Raw genomic sequence first — 23,057 nt, 5'->3', positions numbered from 1 at the left:
CATCATGCACATTAAACATGAACAAGTTATCAGTTGTAGGCCACTGCCACTTATTTCAGTTGTATTACTGTAGACACAAAATTGTATGATATGAAGGTTTTGACAGTTTCTAAAGTGCTAAAAATATCGTTTTTGGGAAGCACCAGATGCCCTTGTAGGATAACAAGCAGTCCTCAAAAACCAGGATAAGTCCAATCCAGCTAATTACCGCACTCTGTGGGCAGAAGCTCACCACAAAATGGCAAAGCGCCAGGGTCTGGCTGAAAACCCATGTGTTTCTCTCCAGAGAAACAGGCAGGTTTTCTCTCCAGAGAAACAGGCAGGGTTTCTCTCCAGAGAAACAGGCAGGTTTTCTCTCCAGATTTTATGGCACTTTGTCAAAAAAAAGCAAGGAAGCACGTTTCAAGCCGTCATTTTGAGGGGCGGGACCTAGAGATGCCGGCAAAGCCGGCTGCACAGAAATCCACCTGGTACCAATCTGGCAGTGCCAACCTGTGCCAGGGGCAGTGCCAGGCCACTGTCTGGCCATGTCCCTCTCTCCCGGGGGCAATACTCAACTTTATACCTCCGGGGAAGGGGGGCAGTTCCCACAACAGGTTCACATCTGGGTGAACGTGATGTTACGTCAGCAAGGTTTGAAAATACGGCGAGGGGGGAATATGTGGTGGTGCGGGGGGTGGGGTGGGGAGGGAGGATGTTATGTTTAATGAGATTCAGGTATATTAAACTTCATTTAAATGAGGTTCTCGCTCTTTGTGGGAGTGGATCTCGTGACATCGCTGGCGATGGGCATTTCCCGATTCTCTCCGGATTTATAGCCCACGTTGCAGTTCTCTCTGATAGTGAACGCAGGCTGAAAATCATCCCCCTGTCTATTCTCAACTATCAGCAAAGCGATGGAAGGAGTCTGAACAGAGCTATCAACAGGTGCTCGCTCACCAATAACCTCTTCACTCAATGTTAAGTTTGGGTTCTGTCAGGGGCTGCTGGCTCTACACAGAGCAAGGAAGAGAAGTCATGGTCCCTGAAACTTTTCCTGCTTCCGAGCTCCTTATCCCTCCTCCATACCCCGCCCACCTCCTCACCCCTCCGCCACCCCCTTCACCATGAACCCTCCCCCTCAATAATGCATGATACATTCACCCCCTTTCAAAATTCACCAATCAATTCTCCAAACAATCACAGGAAGGTACTAGTAAATGGTAACACCCATAACATCCAGTTACAAATACCATCCGTTACATGCAGCATGGGTCATTAATATTATGTGTAGCAATGATATAATGCAGTGCCGACTTGTGTGTGACCTATAGGTGATCCAGCCGCAACTGTTAAACAAACCAGAGAGTATAAATCTTATCTTAACAGCATCTTACAATATTGTTAATTTGACAGGAAAATATCCCATTAGCTATTTATAACATTGCAGGCGATAACATTTTGCCGTGACCGCCTCATTAACATTTCTGCACATTGCACCATATGTACGCGCTGACAGGAAATTTATATAATAACAATACAATACTGAAGATGCTGAAACTCTGAAATCAAATCAGAAAATGCTGGATTAGCTCAGCAAGTCCGGCAGCCCAGATAACTCTCCCCCCTCCTTAATGCATTGCAATGTCATCAACTCCAACTCTAGCTCAGCGACTTGGAGCTGAAGTTGCCTAAACAGCAGACACTTGCTGCAGGAATAGTTGTCCGGGATTACTGTGTATTCCACAGATTCCCACATGCTGCAGTCATGGCGCACCACTTGCCCTGCCATCTCTTTCCAATCTTATTTATTTAATTAGTCGATTACTTAATAATTTATACAGGTAAAGTAATAGAACATTTCACTCACTGAGCTTAGAGACAAGGAAGGCAACTCACCAACCACTGGAGGCTGAAAAGAAGTAGGAAAAGGAGCACCTCTTTCCCCTACCCCTCTGTCCCAAATTCCCACCTGAACTAAATTTCGAACTCCTCATTCAATCTATGTCTCAGTCAGGCGTAGTCTGGTGTTTGGGTGCTCCATTCTGCCTCAGGAAGTCCCAGAGCGCTTTATAGTCAATGAAGTACTTTTGAAATGTAGTCACTATTGTAATGTAGCGTGGCAGCACGTCTGCATAGAATGAGCTCCCACAAAAACAATGCAATAATGATGTGATGAGCTCTTTTCCTGAAGCCTCTTGAGAGACAGGTATTGGCCAGAATCCTGAGGATAATTCCCTCACTCTTCTTCCAAATAGTGCCATGAGATCTTTTATGTTATCTGAGAGAGCAACTGGGCCTTGGTTTGACGTCTCATTTGAAAATCTTGTTTCTACTTCAAAACTAAGCAAAATATTGAAAGTGTGTGTGAGAAATATGTCATGGATACAATGGGTGGGATTTTCCGACCGCACTCCCCCCAAAACCGGAAAATCCCACCCGAGGCCAATAGACTTTTGCATGGTCCACCCCTCCACCACCTCCTCCCCCCCCCCCCCCCCCCCCCCCACCACCCGCCCCCTATGATTCCCGTGATGAGCAGGACTGGAAAATTCCCCCCAATATTACTGACTGAATAAATGTGCAATAATATGGGAATCAATAACGTTTCTCCTGTGCCTCTTTCTTATTGTCAGCATCTTTCACTTCTATAGTATGCTGTTGCAGTTAACATAATCTGAAAACTTAAAAAGGGTTGCATTACTTCATATTTCAACAACATTCTAATGCTCGCAGTTGAATGTTGAGAGATGAGTGTAACTCCGCTTTGCTTCACAGTCAGGTTTTTGGGCTCGGACAGAGAGAGGACATGTCCCCTTTTCTTCGTGCTCTGCCACTTTTCTTTCGGCTCACGTCTAACCCTTGTTGCCCCCTGTGATGCCTTGCCCTTATCACAGTCAGGTTGGACATTGGTTCTAGATTTACCACACAGATTTTGCACATGGTTTAGATTTGAACCATTCACCAGAAGCTGCTGTTGCAATGTAAATGTATTCTCACACTCTCCTAACTCAAGAAATGTCCAGGACAAATGCCTTCCACCTTAAGTTGTGCGCAGAAACATTGCAAGCAGTGATCTGATGCAATCCTGTGATACAAACTTCAATGTTGCTATAAAGTTGCGTCATTACAACAAGATCTTAAAGAAAACAAGGGCCAATTTTGGGAAATAGTTGCATGGTATGAAACCAATTGATAGAAGACCTTTGTTTCAGTCCTTAGATTGCTTCTAAATTCTTGACATGTAAATCAGTCACTTTCATAGCTGCCATACTCAATGCCTGCCACAACACAGCACAGCACATTAAGAGAATATTCAAAGAGCAGAGGCCTGCCATACCTGGAATTTTGTGTGCTGATGAGCAGGGAGTTAGTGCCATGTCAGCAGCGTTTGAGCCCTAGGTGAGCTGGACAGAATGGGTGGTTTTGTCATGTTCCACATCCTGGTGGGGGGGGTTCCGCATGAAGGGCCACAAGGTGAGCAGTGGGTTGGCTTGAAGCTGGGGGTGGGACAGAAAAAGAGAGAGAGCGAGGGAGTGAGTCAGTGAGAAAGAGCTGTCTCTGCTGAGAGATTACAGGGAGCAATGGAGGTTTACAGTGCCCATATCAGGATATGTGCATATGTGCACAACGAGTTCAAGAAAAGAAGCTGACTTTGCCAAAGAGATTTTTGGCTTCCACTCTTGCCATCTGTTCACTGATTCTCTTCTTACTGTATTTTTGACCTTGCTTTTTCTTATAATGAAAGATAGCTTTGGACCAGTTCAAATAGAACATTGCATATGTACAAAGTTTCCTTTTACTTCCGGCATTATGTCTGAATCTAAATCAGGCTGATGGAAAGAAAACAACCTCTTTCAACCAATAAAGAAAGTCTTGTATTTATATCAAACCTTTCGCAATCTCAGGACATCCCAAAACACTACTGCGAATAAAATACTTTTGAAGAATGGTCACTGAAATGCCACAGCCAAGATGCACACAGTAAGCTTCCACAAATAACAACGTGACAATAACCAGATCATCCGTGTTTTGGTGCTGGTTGATATAGATTGGGATAACTCTCTGCTCTTTCTCAGATAGTGCCACTGAATAAATCGTCCTGAGGGGGCAGGGGCCTTGTTTAATGTCTCATCCAAAAGGCGGCCCTTCCAACAGTGCAGGACTCTTTTAGTATGGCATTAAAATGTCAGCCGAGATTATGTGCTCAAATCTCTGGAGTGGAATTTGAACCCTCATCCTTCTGACTTAGAAGCGAGAGTGCTACCAACTGAGTCAAGGTGACACCATGTCGAGTTAAAATGAACTTGGGCATTTTCAACTCTGGTCTCACACAACACATCACACTCAGCATCAAACCGTTCAGCACAAATAGGGACTAATGCACCAGCAGTGCTGAAAAATCAGAATGCAAACTGAGGTAATGTTCATGGTATGTTATTGGAGTGGTTCAAATGACAATTTCAACTGGCAGTTAACGCACACTGCGTTTCACCTACAAGGGCTTAATGTGGACGTTGTGCAAATAGTGAAAATGATTTTCATCTCTCTAATTGAAATCTTTGACCTTAATCGACATTAAAATTACCCCAAAACATTAAAATCACATCAGCCCATTTCTCCACTGCCAACATCAGTGGTTACATAATCAATCATTTGAATGAGTGTTTTGATAGACTACACATACATACACTGTTTGCTGTGATACCGGTAATAAGCAGCTTCTTGTTTTTATTTCTTTTTGAGCACAGTTTCCATTTGAAATGACCAAAATTTTATTGTGGTCGTCTGCCAGCTTCAGCGCCTGAATTTCAGAAAAAAAAAGACTGGTTCGTCCTGTAACCTCGAATTACATTTAAATTGACAAAAATTGCAGGCAAGGGATTAAGATAAGAGCTGTAATATTTGCTGCTCAAGGAAGGAACTGCAAACATGAATATGGTCAATGTAAATACTCACAGCAATTTCAAAGTGGAGGTTCACGTTAATGCAGAATTGTGCACTGAAAGACAGGCTGGTCAACCATTGCACATAGTGGAGTCTTGGGTGAAAATTATCACACTGCATTAGCAAATGATCTAATCTAAGACGTTAAGGTAATTTAAAACATCAGTAATATCTGTAGGGGGTAAATTGTCCTTGAAACATGTATGGAGAAACATAGAAAGTATCATCCATCTCCTGGGTCTGATGACATTAATTTGCGTGACAATCATCTTAGAGCCTATGAGTTTAATACATCCCTGAGTGCATTCTAATTAGGCTGCCAATCCAGGATGACATCAATAAGAATACAAAGATAACAAAAATATCTCAGCTTATTCCTAAGAATTATGTTGCAGAATTGGTAACAAGAAAACTTTGCTAATTGATTCTGCTTCCTTTCAAGAGAAATGGCAGTCAGTATAGAGTGCTGAAAATATACCACAATTGAAATTCAGAACTGGAAACAACAAATTTGCTGCTGTATTGAACTGGTGATTCATTCTAATTTAAAGATAGACTATGGAGGCAATTCTCCCAGCCTGCTCACAGAATAGAATCAGAGAATCATAGAAACCCTTCAGTGCAGAAGGAGGCCATTCAGCCCATCGAGTCTGCACCGACAACAATCCCACCCAAGCTCTATCCCACATATTTACCCCACTAATCCCTCTAACCTATGCATCCCGGGCCACGAAGGGGCAATTTAGCATGGCCAATCAACCTAACCCACATGTCTTTCAGACTGTGGGAGGAAACTGGAGCACCCAGAGGAAACCCACACAGACATGGGCAGAATGTGCAAACTCCACACAGAAGTGACCCAAGGCCAGAATCGAACCCGGGTCCCTGGCGCTGCGAGGCAGTAGTGCTAACCGCTGTGCCACCATGCCGCCCCAGCCCCGTGCCGCCTCCAGCAGCGCAATGGAGCAGGAGACATCAGCAGAGGCCGTTTAGCGGGCTGCCCACTGGGTGCCATGGTCTCTGGATTTCCGGTGTCGTCAGCTCCCCGATCTTCTGAGCTGATTTAAATATTCTAATCAGCATTTTAATGTCGAAGTCTCTGGGCCTGCTAGCATCTACCAACGCCCCCCACCCCCCCCCCCCCCCCCCCCCCCAGATCCCTGCTAGGAGTGATTCACTCTAGCGGGCATTACAACTGCTCCCCACTAATGGGGAGCTGGTGGCACGTGGAGTGAAGGGAGGGGGTGGGAGGGGGGGCGGGGGGGAGGAGGGGGAGAAAATTGCACGGCCAGCGATCGGGAGGCCAGCAGTGCGCAGCTACTGCACATTTGCCGAACTCGATGCTGACAGATCAGCGCATGCGCAGTAGCCCACTCAGCGCTATGCTGCCGGCCTCTCCAGTGGAAATAGGCCTCACCCCCTGATTTTCGGTGTGAATCTCTGCAGTGCACAGAGTGTGGGAAATACATTTGGAAAATCCCGCTAAAAAAACCAGCAGGGGTTACTCCAGTTTTTACATGAATTCAGCACTTAGAATTTTCCTGGGAGAATCCCAGCCTATAAATCTGTTGGTGCCCACTACTGGGTATTTTGACTCAAACTGAACTGAAATGGGAGGCCCAAGGTTGATATGAAATTAGGCTTGAGGTTTGACATCCACAAACAGACTGGTGAATCAAATTTCAGGATCACCTGCCTCACCAGCAATGGCCCTCAGCTAAGTGCTGGGGTCAGATAGACAGGGTGAGGGTGGGTTGATTGTGGCCAATAGGAGTGTTGTGGACCTGGTAGAAACACTCCCACCCCTCTGGCTCTGTATGAATTTACACAATAAGGCAATACTTACTTTTCTGGTGGCAGCCTGTTTTTAAGTCACATGTCACACCGGGGGCGGGGGGGGGGGACAATTCTCCCAGCCCGCTCCTCTGCTAGAGCAGCATAGTGGGCTGGGAGGCATAAGCGGAGGCCGTTTAGCAGGCTCCCCGCACGCCTCCGGCATTGTCAGCTCTGCGGCGGAAAGCGGCGTGGAGCTGATTAAAATATTTAAATCCAATTTGAATCTGATTAGTGGGCCTGGGACTGAAGTCTCCAGGCCCACAAACAGTGGCCAATTTTCAGTCAGTCTTTTCCAGCCATGAACGCCTGCACGAGGTAAAACAGGCTGGAATTGGTTTCAAAGTTGGCAGGAGAAATTGGTTCCCACCATTTTCAGACAAATACTTGGAATTGAACTCATCAATTTCCTGATGCTAATCTTATGTGCCTGATCTCTTCAAGAAATGCATGGGCTGCCAATTTAGAATCCAGTGACTTCAAGGTAGCTGAGGTTCTCACCAAAGCAAAAAGGTATTAATCCCCGTATTATGTTAACCAACAGCCAGTATTAGAACTCTGGTGCCAAATACAACATGGACTGGGTGAAGTTTGCATGATAGTTTTCCACATCTACCGTCACCTAACCAGAGGTCCTTAAACAGTCACTAATAGAAGGATGATTAAACACTTTCCTTACCTATATCTCAGAATGCTCCCCCTAACTCCACAGCAATCACGCAGTCACTATAGTCTCTACTGGCCTGGTCTTTTCCCCCTCCCATTGCCTACCGCTGCATGACCAAGCTGTGGTTTGGCACTGCATGGAACTGGAAGACTTTTCCAGGATAAAATAAATAGAAAATACCGTGGATGCTGGAAATTTGAACAGAAAGTGCTGAAAAAATTCAGCAGGTCTAGCAGCGTCTGGAACTCCAAAGAAGAGTAATTTGACTCAAAATGTGAACTCTGTTCCTTCCTCTGCAGATGCTGCAGGACCTGTTGAATTCTTCCAGCACCTTTTGATTTTTCCAGGACCCCGGTTGGCGAGTTGCATTGGGACATCTCATTGGAACCTGTAGCTTACTGGCTTTATGCAGTTAAGGCCCAAGGTCCAGTTTGGACTGAGCCACCTGCTGCATTTCCAGACACGTGCTCCAGGTGTCACACCAACTTGTGCGGCAGAAAATCCAAAATGATTCGGCCTTGCGCTCAGAAAAATAAAATATCAAACCGTGACACCAAGTCCCAAATTTAAACTGACAGGTTCAAAAACAGAAAACGCTGGAAAATCTCAGCAGGTCTGACAGCATCTGTGGGGAGAGAATAGAGCCAACCTTTCGAGTTTAGATGACCCTTTGTCAGGACCCGGAAGCTACGGAAGATAACGGCATCGAATCCACCAGCACTGACCATCTTTTTCTTGGAATCAAAACTCAGAACATCAATGATAATCAATGATATATGGCAAAACGTGGCTTGTGATGTGCTGCTGCTGTAAGACTGCAGTTTCAAATAAATGAGACATTCCGTTGTATAGTTCACCAATTTAGATGGCACAGATGACAGACTTTGAAGCAATTGAAGATCACAGCTGTCAGTATGGTTAGAAGGTTCTTCTGACTACTGCTGTTCTCTTTTAATTAGTTTAAGTTACTAACAGAAGCAGGAGGTCCAAATGAAAGAACTTGTTTACACAATTATGCAATTAAATTGTCAATTATCATCACTGCTTTCTTTGCATTCTAAAATCTAAAAGCATAAAAATGTAAAAATGGAACAGATGTGATATATATCCCCTCATAAACAAGGGAATAATAAATCAAGTCTCTATGGCGTCGAAATTTTGTCATTGTTAGTTTTAACAAATCGAACAATAGGTGGGTTTTCATCTCTTTTTGTTAAAATTGGCAATAATAGGAATTTCAGCTTCTATAATACTAACTTTCACTCAAAGGAAAATGATCAATCAATATACTTCATGTCTCAGCTGCTCTTTCCAAAGATTGTGCTTTCAAATTTCTGACTAAAAATGACTTGGCAGAGTGACAATGACACTTGAATGTGGCCTGTTATCTGAAAAAAACGGAGAAATAACATGCAGGATTCTAGAATGAATACGTATGATTTCTGCGATGATGACACATCTACGATAGGTAGCCGAGGCCAACTGGAGCTTTCCTGAAGTTTACACATTGTGGACACCAGTCATGTGCTAAAGAATGCCACTCGTAAATGGTTACACTTAACTCTCCACAGGCCCAGTTGTAGTTCTACCTCCATGAATTATTCAATTTCTTCCTGAAATGAATTTTAAAAAGAAAATGTTGCGACCTGTAATCCTTCTGTTCAGTTGAGGATAGGAAAAATCCATTTCACTTCTCACAGGTTGAGAATCTTTTTAAGTTTGTAAAAGTCCCTTGTATATTTTGAAATATGAGAAAAATCAACAGCAGCGTAGAAATGGTTGCAACGCTACACATTTGATTTGCTTGGAGCTTTCTATAAATTAGCTGCCATCGCCCTAATTCCCCAGTGGGATGGTAGGTTTGTTTCACATGGGCGTCATTGAGATGTCCCGAATCACTGATTGCTGGTTCAAAGCACACAGAACATCCTCAAACAAATATTAAAATGAACTGCCACTCGTTTGGAAGAGGGCACTTCCAAAGCTGCTGGCCCCTGCCCCAGGAAAATTTATAATAAAGATGATTTTTTTAAGGTGTTTAAGAGAACCCCTGTCCATTTCTTGATTTCAGTTACCCAACTGAGGCTGGCATTGGAAAATCCAGGATTCTGACTGTATGGTTATGAAAACATTTCCTATGCCAGCTACTTAGTCGCTTTCGGTTAGACTGGCATCACCTCTATTTAAGTAGTTATTGTCATGCGTGTGTTGGAACATTCCTGAAAAATGCTGCAAACTAGTCATGTGATAAAGAATGCTGCTTTTTTTTATTCATTCGTGGGACATGGACATCGCTGGCCGGGCCAGCATTTATTGCCCATCCCGAGTTCCCCGAGGGCAGTTGCTGTGGCCCTGAAGTCACATGTAGGCCAGACCAGGTAAGGACGGCAGATTTCCTTCCCTAAAGGACATTAGTGAACCAGATGGGTTTTTCTGACAATCGACAATGGTTTCATGGTCATCAGTAGATTCTTAATTTCAGATATTTTTTTGTTGAATTCAAATTCCACCATCTGCCGTGGCAGGATTCGAACCTGGGTCCCCAGAACATTAGCTGAGTTTCTGAATTAATAGTCTAGTGATAATACCACTAAGCCATCGCCTCCTCTTAGATGCTGCAAACAAGTCATGTGATAAAGAATGCTGCTTGCAAATGGTAGTTCCTTACTCGCCACAGGCCCAGTTACTTGGACAAATATTTTCCATGGTTGTTCACCTCACTCCCAATTGTCATTGATTTCACGAACTGAAGGACATGTACCTTTTTCCAAGTGCTACTTTAGTTCAATGTGACATTGCAATTAACAAATCTGAGGAAATCTGGATCAAAATGCAACCATACAGAAATAAACTGACATTTGAGAGAGAGTAGGAGTGAGATAGCATCACGACCAGGATGAATTCCCAGTAGGAGACGCGGAATGCTGAAATGAGATGAGGACAGATTTACAAAGTTGAATTCTGATCTTCATGAGCCGCAGAATGAATGAATGTTTACTAATGAACCATTTGAAGCTCCTGTAAAACAAATCAAGGTTCCTTTGCTTGTCAGTGTCAATAATGCCTCATAAACATGAAACTCTGAATACCCTTGGCAAATTGTCTAATGAGGATTGGCAGTCCCCAGATCTCTCCAAGGCAGCATTTTGTAATCAGGGCTTTCAGGCATGTGATGCTGATTAGCCCGACCAGGGATTCTGCTCATATAGGAGAAGCTTTGCCTTCCAGCATTCCCTACTTTCAGTTAGGACGCTGTCCTTGAACTCATGCACACAGGAGTATGAAAACCACAGCACAGACACTGGGAACCGGGGTTGCCAAATCACAGTGAGGTTATTTCAGGAGAGGTTTTTCTCCGAATTTAATGTCATCGATTGATCTCTGACCTGTCAATTCCGGTAACAACAAAGCAATTATTTTAATTTTAGGTGTAGGTCAGGGGTTTAAGGAGTGTAGTTATTCCACCGATCTGTATATTTTAGTGAGGAGCAATCGATACAGGGCATCAGTCAAAGCTGCACGCTGCTCCTGCTCTGCTTGCATTACATGCTTTAGCACCTGACCAGCTTGGATTCCCAAATTGCAAACCCTTGGGGGGCAATTCTCTGACCATTCCATGCCTGACGGAGATTGCGCCAATCTAAGAAATGCATGTAGGCCTAAAAATAGTTTTGCACCTGGCACCAAACAGCTTGCAATCTTCCCTGCCCCCCCTCTAATGGCGCAAACTGGATCAGACCCTTCTCGATTAGTGTATGTAAAGTAGCATTTAAATATGCATTAAATAGCCCACTTCGAATCCCACCTCACAGGATTCCTGGCCTTTGGACATGACGCGAGAATGGCGAGAATCATTACTAGTCTCCACTAGCGGAGACCTGGCTCGATGGCCGTGCCAGGGGGGGCTCTGGGGCCAATGAAGCCTCCGGGTGGTCGGGGAAATGGCAGTGTCCAATGAGCAGTGTCCACCTGGCAGTGCCCACTGGACATCCTGGCTGTAGCCACTAGACACCCTGGCAAAGGCCACCAGGCACACCGGCAGTGCCAATTAGGCCCCACCAGTTTGCCAGGAACAGAGCCAAGGGGGTGGGGCCTGGGTGGGGGCTATGATGGAGGTGGCTATGAAGGGGGACTACGACGGAGGGGCAATGACGGGGGTGGGGAGGGGTGCAATGCAGGGGGTATGCTGGGGTAAATCATGTTGTAGATAATGATGTGGGGGGCATGTTGGGGGTCAGGCAGGGGAACCCATTGGGAGGGCCCAATGCCCCGATGCTGGTGACTCGTGTTGGGGAGGGGATAGGGGAACTGTACTGGCCATTCTGGGAGCGTTGGCAATCCTACTGAAACAAATTAATTGCTGGAACTGACCTCTCCAAATGTCAGAAGTATAAAAATGCTAGTGTATATGTTAGTGCAGTGAATTACATTGCATTCAACATTTGAATGCCACTGCTCAAGTGTTGCTTGAAGTGCTGCAGAAAAGGGGCTGAATTTTGTAATTGATGGTGAAATTCCACCTGTGGGGCCAGAAGTAGCACCCTTTGGCCACTGCAGGATCTATGGTCGCATATTGTCGGAGGCCGTTGCGGAAACCTAGCAATGCCATTTACCTGGTGGCCTCCCCCACACAGCGGTGGGCTTTTCCAATTGAGATAAAATGCCCAAGGAGGAAGGAAGTGGCCCTTAGTTGGTCACCTAGGTGACTCAAGTTGCCACCCATTGGGTGATCAAGCAGGTTTCCAGCTGCTGAGCTCCCATCCCAACACCTGCACCTGCTACTCTGCCAGTCTTTCACCTCCCAGTCTGTCTCCAAAGAACTGCAAGATTCAGCCCAAGAATTCCAAATGAAATCCATGAAATGTAGAAGATCCTATACATCTGCATGCAAAATTCTCCGACTTCTCATATTTTTCTCTCGGAATATAGTTCAGAAAACCTATTTGACGGCAGCACGGTAGCACTGCTGCCTTAAAGCACCAGGGACCCGGGTTCGATTCCAGCCTTGGGTTACTATCTGTGTGGCGTTTGCACATTCACCCCATGTCTGGATGGGTTTCCTCCAAGTGCTCCGGTTTCCTCCCACAGTCCAAAGGTGTGCAGGTTAGGTGAATTGATCATTGTAAATTGCCCTTTAGTGCCAAGATGAGTAGGTTAGGAGAATTAGCGGGGTAAATACTTGGAGTTACAGGAATAGGGCTTGGATGGGACTCTCTATTGGAGAGTCAGTGCAGACTTGATGGACCAAATGGCCTCCTTCTGCAATGTAGGGATTCTATGTCTATGAGATTCTGGATTTTCCCCTACTGGCAGATGTCCAACAACACATATATGGATATTCCTGAACCTACATTCTGCATTCAACAGGATAGCTGTGGAAATAATGGAATAGTTTAAACTTTTGCCTTTCTTGATCAAACCATATTTTTCTCTCCCACCCAGAGAAGAAGGCAGTTTTCCATCCCATTGCCAACCCACTGCAAGCACGGTGGCACAGTGGTTAGCACTGCTGCCTCACAGTGCCAGGGACACGTGTTCAATTCTGGCCTCGGGTCACTGTATGTGTGGAGTTTGCACAGTCTCTTCGTGTCTGTGTGGGTTTCCTCCGGGTGCTCCAGTTTCCTCCCACAGTCCAAAGACGTGCGGGTAAGGTTTATTGGCCATGCTAAATTGACCCTAGTGTCAGGAGATAGCAGGGTATATGTGGGGTTATGGGGATAGAGCCTGGGTGAGATTGTGGTCGGTGCAGACTCGATGGGCCGAATGGCCTCCTTCTGCACTGTAGGGATTCTAGCAGACAGCAGATAGGCAGAATCAAGCAGCCTAACCATTTTCCTTGACTGAGACCACTGGTCTGAGTGATTGCATGAGGTGAGTGGCAGAGAACATGGAAGCAACAGGGGGAAGCCTGTTGGAGTCCCTTTGAAGACCATAAGAAATAGGAAAAGGAGTTGACCGTTCGTACTCTTGAGCCTGCTCCACCATTCAATGGGATCATAGCTGATCAGACCGACATCCGACATTTGAAGGGAAAAGGGTCCATTCACTGGGGGAAAGCCTATGACCAGCTCATAACCTAAACAGTAAACCTCTAAAACTGATCTTAGGGGCTTTTTTGTCCCCTTTAACTGGTTGCCTCCTCATCAAGTGTTGCAGCAGCACCATCATTTTACTTCCTTGCCAATGGTGGATTTGCTATCAGTGATGAAGCTCTCCATGCTCAGAGTCACAGTGGTGTCGAGCAGTGGGCAGAGGCCCAGCCACAATCTGCCTGTTGTAGTAGGTTCAGGAATATCCCTATGTGTGTGTCGTTGGACATCTGATACAGTAAACAATAGCAGCTTGTAAATTACTTTTACTGAGAGCTCTGGGAAAATATGAACTATTTGACCAAATCAAGTGCCTTTTCTCTTCAACATTGTTAATATGCCAGTACCGGAATTTAGCTACTGTGCTATTCTTTTGTCATCTGCAAACTGAAAACATCATATTAAAATACCTCAGGTCAATTAATATTGTTATGTTATCTTGCGAGTAGTATGATAATTATAGTTATTTTCCTTTTCGGGACTGGGATTTGTAAAGATCATGAAATCTAGTCTATAAATCATAGCTGTCTACAATTTTCTTTTAGCCCTCCCCCATTCTGTTTTGACTTCTGATTTCAAAATGCCAGATTACAAATACCAGCTCTTATATAGAAACTCTAATCTTTTGTCTTCTGCATGGTGTCTTTGAAAAGGATGTGCAAGGTTTTAGTGCAGATTCCTTTTTTGCTGTGTCAGTATTTTTTCCAGTCATTTTCCTACAGCTGTGACTCCTGCATTCTGATCTTTATCACCAGATTGCATGTGATTTTGAAAGGAACTGAAGAGACACATTATAGCCGGCAAGATTTTACAAGGCTGTTACTCAATAAGCATATTTCGATGACTTGTAACACTGCAGGAACGTGATGAGAATTTTTTTTAAAAACTCAGCAAACAATTAATAAATCTCTTATGAGTATTCAAGTGCATCTTTTGGGGCCTGTCTGTCCCGCTCCCCCTCTGCTAAATTCATCCACAATTATCAACGATTTTCCAAAAAGATGTTCACACGCAAGGGCAAATTGAACCAAACTTTGCCACATTTACACAGACGAAGCTGCCAGTTTCAGAAATGCTTGAGTACCGCAGAGCCACAATTTTGCACTGTAAACTGAAGGTTTATCTTTCAGTTGGTTTAGTCAGCAGAAGGCTCCCCTTCGAATCAAAAGGTTACGCTTCCCACTCCAGAGGCCTGAGCACAAAAATCTAGGCTAACACTCCAGTTAGCTTTGAGTGGGTGTTGGATTGTCAGAAGCGCCCCCTCTCAGATGAGATGTTAAACAGAGACCTTGATTGCTCACTCAGATAGATGTAAAAGCTTCAATGGGACTATTTTGAAGAAGAGGAAGAGTGCTAACTCTGGTGTCCTGGCCAATACTCACCCCTCAATCAACGTCACTAAAGCAGATTATCTGGTCATTATCATGTTGATGTTTGTGAGAGTTTGCTGTTTGTAAATTGGTCGTTGTGTTTCCTACATTACACCAGTGACTCAACTTGAAAAACATTGGCTGTACGGCAACTATGGCATTATTCTGAGGTTATGAAAAGCTGTGATCATAATGAATGGTGGAGCAGGCTCAAAGGGTTGATTGGCCAACTCCTGCTCCTATTTTCTATGTTCCTCATTAAGGAAATGGTATCATTAGAAAGTAATTGTTGGAGCAATGTTGGGATTTTAGCTCCATTCTGCTGGAACCACCACTGAAAGCAGAAAATGATCGTACCGTGCTCTTAGAATCATAGAATCTCTACAGTGCAGCAGGAGGCCGTTTGGCCCATCTAGTCTGCACCGACAACAATCCCATCCAGGCCCTATCCCCGCAACCCCACATATTTACCCCGCCAATCCCTCCATCCTATGCATCCTGGGACACTAAACAGCAATTTAGCAAGGATAATGCACCTAACCCACACATCTTTGGACTGTGGGAGGAAACCCACGCAGACACAGGGAGAACGTGCAAACTCCACACAGTCAGTGACCCAAGTCGGGAATCGAACCCAGATCTCTGGCGCTGTGAGGCAACAGTGCTAACCACTGTGCCACCGTGCTGCCCCACATTGAAAACAGTGTTGATAGTCAATTTACTGCAATAAGACAATTTTACCACCACTTTTGGGAATGTTGTTTCAGAAAAATACGAAGGAATCAGGGTCATTTAATTTTCCCATATGATATCCAGATCCACGATATAATAAAAGAAATAATATATAATGCAGATTCCGTTAACATTTCAAATCTGAGATCTGTCATCCTCGTGTCTCTTCGTCTGAATACTGGGTGTCAGGGTGTAGCAGGTGAACCCTGTGAACAGTGTTCCTTTTTTGTATTTATGGTATATAAATTTCCCAAAGCTACACTATTTTTCAAGTCGGACAAATAAAACATTTATAACTTCTAAGCTTTAGAACGTTAATCTGGTAATTAATTTATACATATAAATTAGGTTTAATTAGCCCAATTCATTACTACTTCACTCCAACCAAATAATTATATACTCCCAGGTTTTATCGAGAAAGAACATTTTTTACTTATAGGATCAAGTCTATTTTTAATGAACCTGATTCACAAACATGAATTAAATATAATGAATAGAATTAACTTACATCATAATACTGCACTCACCCAATTAGTTTTTTTTGAGTTATGCTTGAAAGTCTACTTTTCAACCTAATCTCTACATGCAAATTGGTAGTATTAGCATAAAACATTGATCTGCTATCCCCAATAGTAAAATGGTTGTAACGATCGGGCAAGCAGCCAGTTCTTTCCCTTTTCCAGTATACTTTACTTTGATGTACGATAAAAATAAGAATTATACATTTCAAAAATTGTATCACAGTTCTGGACAAATTCTTTCAGCTGAAGCTGACATTTAATCCAGTCTAACGCAGAACAAAACAAACACACCAGTCAATAGCATTATATAGTATTATGTAGTGTGGGCCGCTGATGTAAACCATCATGGTGTCAACAGTGCTGCATCTACTGCAGCTTGTAGACCAGGGAAAGTAAGAGCACACACATCATAAATACAAGAATCAGTTTAAGTTTACATTTCAAGTTTACTTATTAGTGTCACAAGTAGGCTTATACTAATACTGTAATGAAGTTACTGTGAAAATCCCACAGTCGCCACACTCTGGCACCTGTTCAGGTACACCGAGGGAGAATTTAGCATGGCCAATGTACCTAACCAGCACGTCTTTTGGATTGTGGGAGGAAACTGGAGCATCCGGAGGAAATTCACGCAGACTCAAGCCAGGCATCGAAACCAGGTCCCTGGCACTGTGAGGCACAGTGCTAATCACTGTACCACCATGCCATCCCATCTGTCTCCTCTGGGTTAACTAAGATGAGGATCAGAGACCATGTTATGTTGAAGAAATAGTCTTGGACATACTGCTCTCTCAATGTCAATGCGGTTATCGTATGAAACAAAACTGAAAATATACAGCAAGTTGGTAAGCACTTGTAAAGGGGAATAGATTAAGAGAAAATGCTGGCAAATCTCAGCATGTCTGACAGCATCTGTGGAGAGAGAATAGAGCCAACGTTTCGAGTCAAGCTGACCCTGACTCGAAACGTTGGCTCTATTCTCTCTCCACTGATGCTGTCGGACTTGCTGAGATTTTCCCGCATTTTCTGCTTTTGTTTCAGATTCCAGCATCCGCAGTACTTTGCCTTTATTTTATTGGAATAGGTGAATGTTTTGTTTGTAATTTTTCATGAGAGTGAAGAATTCCATGTGAAGTATTTTCCCTCATTTTACCTGTAATGCATTCCTAACATTTTCTGTTTCTGTTTCAGATTTACAGCATGCAGTTACTTTTCTAGATCGCGGAGCTGTTGTGACACCAGTGCTCAAGCAATGGTACAATTGGAATGGAATTGTGTTACCAATGTATGTTTCCTTCTCTTTGTAAGCTTTGTAATTACACATCTCTACCAAAGTTTGATGTGTCACAACAGGATAGGAATTTGTTGATTTCTGCAGTATGGCCAGAATCCCTAACGCTGGCTATGGTACCAAATCTGTTTCGCAACACTTCAATGAAATGTTATCCACAACCCGCTGTTGTACAATCTTCAATGTATGAAACTGATGCAGATTATAACAGCACTTGCCTCAGCAGCAGCAGGATTTAAATGTTATGAAAATAACTAGGAAACTTGTGTTGTTGGGTGTAACTGTCACTGCTGAGAGATACATTAAACAGTAAAAACACATTGAGACATGTTGTGAGTTCCAAGCCAATTAAGCGAATTGTGCAGTTCAAGCAGATTTTACAGTACTCACACTTTTTTATTTATCAAAGCATTCTTTCAAAAATCATCAAACAGGTAGGTTGGTTTTCTTTTAGAATCACCCACATGGTTCAATGAAAAGTGCAGGAGGCCATGCCAGAAGAGTCACTAAGTATACCTAAAAATGAGGTGTCAACCTGGTGAAGCCAGAACACAGAACTACTTGCACGCCAAACAGCATAGGCAGCAAGTAATAGACAGAGTCAAGCAATCTCACAACTGATGGACTGGATGTACGTTCAACTGTCATGAATGATGGTGGACAATTAAACAACTAAATGGAGGAGGAGGAGGCTGTACACGTATATTCCCATCTGAAATGTCAGGGGAGCATAGCACATCTGTCCAAAAGACAAGGCTGAAGCATTTGCAACAATCTTCAGCGAGAAGTGTTGAGAGGATGATCAATCTCAGCCTCTTGAGGTCCCAACATCATCGATGCCAGCCTTCAACCAATTCGATTCACTCCATGTAATATCATTGTTGAAGGCACTGGATATTGCTGAGAGTATGGGCCCTGACAACATTCCAGTAATAGTATGGATGACTTGTGCTCCAGAACTGGCCAGTCTACTTTCAATCGTCAGTAAAGTGAATGAAGGTATTGTCGACAGCACTTTCAAGCTGCACTTTCTCAGCAATAACCAACTCACTGACGCTCAGTTCGACTTCCGCCAGGGCCACTCACCTCCTGACCTCATTACAGCCTTGGTCCAAACATGGCCAAAAGGGCTGCGGTGAGGTGAGTATGACTGCCCTTGGCAACAAGGCAACATTTGACTGAGTGTGGCATCAAGGAACCTTAGGAAACCTGGATTCATTGGGAAAAAGGGAAAAAGTTCCCACAGGTTGGAATAATACCTCACATAAGGAAGATGGTTGGAAGTCAATCATCTCAGTCCCAGGACATCGCTACAGGAGTTCTTCAAGGTAGTGTCCTGGACCCAAAAATCTTAAGTTGCTTCATTAGTGACCTTCCCTCCATGATAAGGTCAGAAGTGGGAATGTTCACTAATGGTTGCACAATATTCATTACCATTTGTGACTCCTCAGATACTGGCGCAGTCCATATCCAAATGCAGCAAAACCTGGACAATATCCAGGCTTGTGCTGACAAATGACAGGTAACATTTGCACTCAACAAGTATCAGGTAATGACCATCTCCAACAAGAGATAATCCAACCATCCCCCCATAACATTCAATGGCATTACCATTGTAGAATCCCCATTAGTGACATGCTGGGGGTTATCATCGTTCAGAAACTGAACTGGACCAGGCATATAAATACCGTGGTTCCAAAAGCAGGTCAGAGGCTGGGAACTTTGTGGTGAATAACTCACCTCCTAATTCCCCAAAACACGTCCACCATTTACAAGACACATATGGAATACTCTCCACTTCTCTGGATCAACGCAGTTCTAATAACATTCGAGAGGCTCAACCATCCAGGACAAAGTATGGGCGGCACGGTGGCATCACGGTTAGCACTGCTGTCTCACAGCGCCAAGGACCCGGGTTCAATTCCGGCCTTGGGTGACTGTGTGGAGTTTACATATTCTCCCTGTGTCTGTGTGGGTTTCCTCCGGGTGCTCTGCTTTCCACCCACAGTCCAAGGATGTGCAAGTTAGGTTGATTGTCCATGCTAAAATTGCCCCTTAGTGTTCAAAGGTGTGTAGGTTAGGATGGATTAGCAGGGTAAATATGTGGGGTTACGGGGATAAGGTTTGGGTAAGATAAAAAGGTGGTTCGGTGCAGGCTCGATGGAATGGACTCCTTCTCCACTATAGGGATTCTGTGTTCTACGATTCTATGAAAGCAGCCTGCGTGATTGGCACACCGTCCAGTACCTTAACCATTTACTTCCTTCACCATTGCTACACACTGGCAGTAAAGTGTATCATCAACAAGATGCACTGCAGTAACTCACCAAGGCTCCTTCGACAGCACCTTCTAAAGTGACCTCTATCATCTTGAAGGACAAGGACAGCAGACAGTATGTGAACACTACCACCTGCAAGTTGTACTCCAAGCCACACATCATGCTGACTTGGAACTGTATTGCCTTTCCTTCACTGTCAGAATCCTGGAATTCTCTTCCTATATGCACTGTGGGTCTACCTGCACCACCTAGCAGTTCGAGAAGGCAGCTTCACAAGGGCCCTTCTCAAGGGCATTTAGGGATGGGCTATAAGTGCTGGCCTAGCCAGTGATGCTCACACCCGATGAAAGAATAAAAGAACCAAATGCATCCATCAGACTTTAATTCTGTCTAAACTGTTTTACTTTTGGCTATGTACTATATAATACACACACATACATATATATTACACACGTGTATGCTATATATTACATATTTATGTATATATGCACATATATATTATATATATATATATATATGTTAAGCAAACCAATTGCCACAAGAATATATATATTTTTTACCAATATCATATTTAGATACTATCTTTAGAAATGGATACATTCTGCTTGTGTTTCCTAAATTTTTTCCAAGTTCTCTTTCTCTCTATGTTAGTCTACTCTCTTGGGACGGAATCTTGTGCTCTCCCCTGTGGCATGTTTGGTGGCAGGGGACACATTTAATGGGAGACAGGTGAGGACACTGTTATCTTCCTGCCTCCACTCCAATTTAGTCTGGGGGTAAAGAGGTCCAGGGCCCCCCCACCAACTGGCTCATTAATGCCCACTTAAGGGCCTCATCCTGCAGTCACTGGTATTAACTCAGTGGCGGGTGGGAGAGCCAGCGTTGGGGGGAACATGACAAGCAAACCTGGTGAGTTTGTTCATGAGCTCTTGGCTGGGGCCCTTGTTCAAAGGCCTACAGTGCCTTACCAAGAGATCCACCATTACGAAGCAGAGGGGAACACTGAAAATCAGATCTTGCAGACTCGCCAACCAGCAGCCAAAACCCCAGTCACTCCTGTATCCCTCTCTCTAACTTTTGTTTGTTTCCAATTCACTCCATTTCCTTTCCTGTCTTTTGCTCCATTTCTTTAAGAATCCTTTAAGTCCGTCTCAGGGATATGCAAGGAAACACATCTTATCTGAGGCAATCAATTAGCACTGTGTCCAAGTCAATTCAGATTCAAAGAATCCAAATTTGAATACATCCTAATTTTGCTACAAAATCTAACCTTTATTAAAAAATAAGCATTTTTAAAATGAAATCAGTCTTGTTATTTTGTGTTAATGTTAATCTTCAAATTAAAATAATTATAACCAATGACTCTAATGTTTGGGAAAAGGACATTGTGAAATGTAATCATTGTATTATGCAAATGTGCACCCTATGTTTAATTGCAACTAATGAAGTGGCTGACACATATCCAATCTTAATTAGTCAGCCAGTGGTCAGATAAGTATCATTGTTGCTATACTCAAATTGCAGTCAAAGCATATATTAATAGGATGTAATTAACTTAACTGGGTTATCTTTGGAGGTTCGTTGCAAATCAACCTGCGAGCAGCAGATAATAATCCCATAAAGGATTGAAGTCAATGAAATGATGTGGATAAAGGCAAAGACCTGATGAGTTCTTCCAGCATTTTCTGTTTTTATTATAAATGATGTGGGTATGTTCATTAAAAAAAATCACAAATGGCTTCATCCAATGGTACATCTAACTTCCTCCAGCCCTTAGCCCACCTCAAGCCCTAAGTCTGCAGACTGTGCTTCTTCCCACTACCATAGATCAGAGAAGATCATAGAATCCCTACAGTACAGAAGGAGGCCATTTGGCCCATCGAATCTGTACCGACCACAATCCCACCCAAGCCCTATTCCTGTCACCCTCATTTACTCTGCTAACCCCCCCCAACATTAGGGTCAATTTAACATGGCCAATCAATCTAACCCGCACTTCTTTAGACTGTGAGAGGAAACCAGAGCACCCAGAGGAAACCCACGCATACACGGGGAGAAAGTGCAAACTGCACACAGTGACCCAAGGCCAGAATTGAACCCAAGTCCCTGGCACTGTGAAGCAGCAGTGCTAACCACTGTGCTAACCACTGTGCCACCTCGAATCATTTTAATCCTAATGTTTGGAAGCCTTCCCCTAAGCCTTGGTCTTTCCACCTCCAATTCACCTTCACATCTTCCTCAAAACCTATATGTGAGACCATGGGTGGGATTCTCGGGGCTGTTCATGCCAGCGGGATTCTCTGGTCCCGCTGCAGTGAATGGAGATTTGGCCGAGCGCCAAGTTCTCCGTCCTGGTTGGCAGCAGTGACGGGGTGAAAATAGCTGGAGAATTCCGGCCTGTATTTTCAGTTGCTCCCTTTGTGAAGCGCTTACTTGCATATTGCTGAATAAATGCATGTTGCCGTGTCTTGTGAAATGCTCAGAAACAAAAAGAAAGACTTATTTCATAAAGTGTTTTTCATGAGCATTGGTCATGCCAAAGCACTTTTCAGCCATTGTAGTACTTTTGAAGTGTAGTTGCTACTGCATTGTAGGGAACACAGCAGCAAATTTGTGCATAGCAAACTCACAATAACGTATGGTCTAACCTTGCAGTAGGTATTGAATCCAAAACTTTGTGATTCAGAGGTGAAGGTGCTACCAACTGGGCCATAGCTGACACTGCAGAGATTTCAGAAGAGCAGAGAAACTTGTCCCAATAAAACAATTCCACCAGTGGGTTAGAGGTCGCAGAAATATGCCGCAGCAAATTATAGCAGATGCTGGAAATCTAAACAATCAATAAAAAATGCTGGAAAAATTCAGGTCTGGCATCACTTGTGGAGAAAGAACAGAAATAATGGGTGGAATTTTCTGGCCCTTCCTGCCATTGGGATGTTCTGGTCCCACAAGTCGACTCCTCCCTCTCCACACCCCTCCCCCCCCCCCCCCCCCCACCACTCCCCCCGCTTGGCGGGTTCCCCAATGGCAGGACTGACAAACCATGCAAAATGACATCGACATCAGCAGGACTTAACATTCCACAGACGGCCAACGGCTCGCATCCTCTGCTGCGGAGGTGCTGGAAAATTCCTGCCAAATGTTCCAGATTGAACACCAGGATGTGTCTTCTTCCCTCACCCCTTTATCTGGGATATTGATGACTGCAAAGTGCCCCTTCCTGCTCTCGCTATGAACTGGAAAATGTCATCAACTTTGGTTCCAATTCCCACCCTCCCTTGCCTTCATATAGTTCAGCACCAATTTTTCCCTTCCCTTCCTTGGCCTCTGCTCCCATTTATGGGGTGAA

General features: G+C 44.0%; 1 protein-coding gene across 2 annotated transcripts in view; it reads right to left on the bottom strand.

Moving 5' to 3' along the window:
* The window catches only part of immp2l (inner mitochondrial membrane peptidase subunit 2), a 539,159-nt gene that overhangs the window by 30,834 nt on the left and 485,268 nt on the right, over positions 1-23,057 (bottom strand). The gene's annotated exons all lie outside the window — the stretch shown is intronic.

Source organism: Mustelus asterias, chromosome 9 (genome assembly GCF_964213995.1).
Source record: "Mustelus asterias chromosome 9, sMusAst1.hap1.1, whole genome shotgun sequence".
Lineage (NCBI taxonomy): Eukaryota > Metazoa > Chordata > Chondrichthyes > Carcharhiniformes > Triakidae > Mustelus > Mustelus asterias.
This window is presented reverse-complemented; position numbering and strand designations above follow the sequence as displayed.